At 36.2% G+C, this 3,307-nt stretch overlaps 1 protein-coding gene across 1 annotated transcript in view; it reads left to right on the top strand.

The window, feature by feature from the left end:
• The window catches only part of LOC106877893 (uncharacterized), a 16,121-nt gene that overhangs the window by 1,299 nt on the left and 11,515 nt on the right, over positions 1–3,307 (top strand). The gene's annotated exons all lie outside the window — the stretch shown is intronic.

Below are 3,307 nucleotides of genomic sequence, written 5' to 3'. Positions count from 1 at the left end.
TATATATATATATATATACATGCAAACATTTGTATGCATATGTATTTATGTGTACATATGTATGCACATGTATTAAAGTATGTATATACATATTTACATGTATGAATATATATATATATATATACATATATAAATGCATATATAAATGCATATGTATATGTCTGTACATGCACATACAAGAGTACATAGTGGTATATTTACATACATACATGTGTGTGTATATATATGTGTTCGTGTGTGTGTGTGTGTGTGAAAATATATATTTGTATTTGTGAATGCATATATATATCTTAATGTGATGACCTGCCCTTCACACACGTAATTATCACTTCTAGGAAAAGCTCTGACAAAACTGCAAAGGATTGGTTAAGTACAAAATCAATAGTATTTTCTTTTTGAGATATGTAATAATTATAAGTATTAATAATATGTAATAATTATAAGTATTAACACCTCATATAAACAATATTCTCTCTCAATCTACAAAACCTTTGCCTGTGTTCAAGACTTTTCATAGAAGCTGAACACTCATGGCCTGAAAAAACAAAGTTTAGGATAGCATAGTTCTCAGGTAAACTTAGTTAATAATATACAATGGATGTAAGGTTTCTCTTTCTCTCCCCACCTCTCTCTCTCTATCTATCTATCTGTTAATCTATGTCTGTACATAGGAATGTATCTATAGAAAGATTATAGCTATATACATGTATAGATCATTCTCTTTGTCTTCTGTATAGATATATACACTCATAGATCTACACAATTTATGCAACCTTTCCATTTTTCTCCCTCTTCTCTGTCTATGCATAGGTATATCCACTCATAGATCAATACAATTTTTCACCTCTCTTTCCTTAGATCTCTTTATCTTTCTTTAAGTATCTCTAAATATATACAGGAGGAAACAGCTGACAATCACTCTGAAGTTGTCTTGAAATGGGCTAAGTGCAGAATTGAAACTGTTTTTGCAAAGCTGACAAATATTGGAGGGAGACAACCCAAATAGTATAATAATGGCAGCACTAAAGAGCAATGGTTATACAAGGACTACAGCTCAGATGGAGCGAAAGAAACAAGAGTCTATCCACTCACATGTTCTCATCAGACCTCATATTAACATCTTTGAAAACAAACACAAAAATGATAACAAGGAGGAAACACTGATATAAATGAGAGATGTTTCTTTGGCTCTACTGACCCACAAGGAAACGAAGATGAAACCATGAGTGAGAGACCTGCCAGGGAAAGAGACATCAGCACTAATGGCCTTAGCACCACCAATGTAAGCAACCAGTGAAAGGGCTAATAAAGGAAAGCAAAATCAAAAGCCCCTGGAAATAAATAGGAACAAAAAGATGATGATGACACAAAATAAAAAGAAGAAAAAGACAAAAATACAACTCTCAAGAACAACCAAGAGAAGAAATAAGTTTGACTGTCCATACATGATGGTATGAATAATTAAGAAGGAGGCAAACACTGGGGACAAGAAAGACTTCAGACAATAGAAATGGAAAGGAAAGAAACCAAACACAAATATGTAAATTCTGCCTGCATGGTGTCTGATGGCATGGAGATGATGGGGCAAACTGTTGTTTCCCATACCCAAAATTATGCCATTGTTGCATAAGGAGGACAAAAACTTTCCTCCAAAGGAACTAAAGACTCAAAAGGGAAAAAGCTGTGCTGCACCAAAATGAAAATGCGCTAATGTAGTGCACACTGTTTGCAACAACCAGCCCTATCCAGATGCAGTCAGAAGCGCTGCAGCTGAGCAACAATTGTTTTTTATGCATGGCACAAAAGATTGTACAACAATTGACCTGGGTACATCAATTGACCTGGGTACATCAATTTCGGAGTCGGAGCTATCTGCACCAACATACAAGACCACTACAGCCAATGGATCCAGAGTGGCCATCACTGGCATCAGCACAGATATTACATCAATATTCTTTCTAAACATTAGAAGACTGTTACAACTCAGTAACCGAACCAAAATTCCCTCTCTTAGAGACCTTGTGGCATGCAATGAAGCCTTATACGTAGCACTCATTGAAACGCCTAAAACCTGACATGACTGATGCAGAAATACATGTACTAAAGTATGTCATATTGTGAAACAACAGAAAAGACAGGAGTCATGGTGGAGTTGCAATATACATCCATGAAGACCTCACACCATAGATCCTTTACTCATACTCAAACTTGGTGTGTGACACCGATTGTTCATGTAAGACAACTTGATATAGTTGTATGTATTACTTATGGCCCACCATATGCTCCAGATCAGACAGGCCTATTCAAAACCTTGCAAAAATAAAAAAAAAAATGGTTTGAACCATATTAGAATAGCACATCAGTGTACTTTTCATTGACGATTCCAACTTGCCCAATGTAGGATGACCTGAAGGCCATTTCCTCTCAAGGATGATGTATGAACAAAGACTGGTAGAATCCCTGCTCAACCTCACCTACACATTGTACATGAAGCAAGTAGTACTAACCAGGGCAAACAATATCTCTGCTTGATCTGTTTCACAAACAGTATGGATTTCATTCGTAATGTGAAAGCGACACCAATCACAATTTAATAGAACGTGTACCAAGTGAACCCACAGACATGCAGTCTATGAGAAGCACCCAAAATGTATCCAATCTGAGCTTCAATAAAGCAGACTGGAAATCGATTGAAAAAGAGCTCATCCAACAGTATTGACCTCAGTGTCTCTCTCTACATCTGACATCGACATGAAACTCAAAGAATTCATATCTGTAATGCAATCCATATGCTACAAGGTTGTCCCAAAGAGAAAGGCCACTATACATATGAACAAAGTTCTCAGGGAGAGGGAAGTTCTTATGAGACAGCTTACAAAGATTGCTGGGAATCCATCAGGGCCTGTGGCTCAGTTTGAGCTCATTTCATCAATGGCTGATATTACATCACTCTCCTCTAGTTTGATATCTATATATATAAAAATGAGAATGTGTGTCTGTCTGTCTGTCTGTCTGTCTGTGTGTGTGTGTGTGTGTGTATCCCTAAAACTCGAGAACTACGCAACCAATTTCATTCAAATTTTACAGATGCCTTACTTAGGGTTCCAGTTGTGTTTTAGTAAAAAAAAAATTTTAACTTCTTGCAGAGTTCGAGCCCACGGCAACATAATATCTCCTCCACTATTTAAGTATTACGTGTCAAAAGTGAAACAAAAACACTCATGTCAAATACTTTCACTTTAAAAATGAAGCTATTCCACTAACTGAAACAATCACATTTCGATACTGTAATGACAGATACTTTCAG

The sequence above is a fragment of the Octopus bimaculoides genome, chromosome 8 (assembly GCF_001194135.2).
Source record: "Octopus bimaculoides isolate UCB-OBI-ISO-001 chromosome 8, ASM119413v2, whole genome shotgun sequence".
In the NCBI taxonomy this organism is placed as follows: Eukaryota; Metazoa; Mollusca; class Cephalopoda; order Octopoda; family Octopodidae; genus Octopus; species Octopus bimaculoides.
Note: the sequence above shows the minus strand (reverse complement) of the source record. Positions and strands in the feature narration are given on the sequence as shown.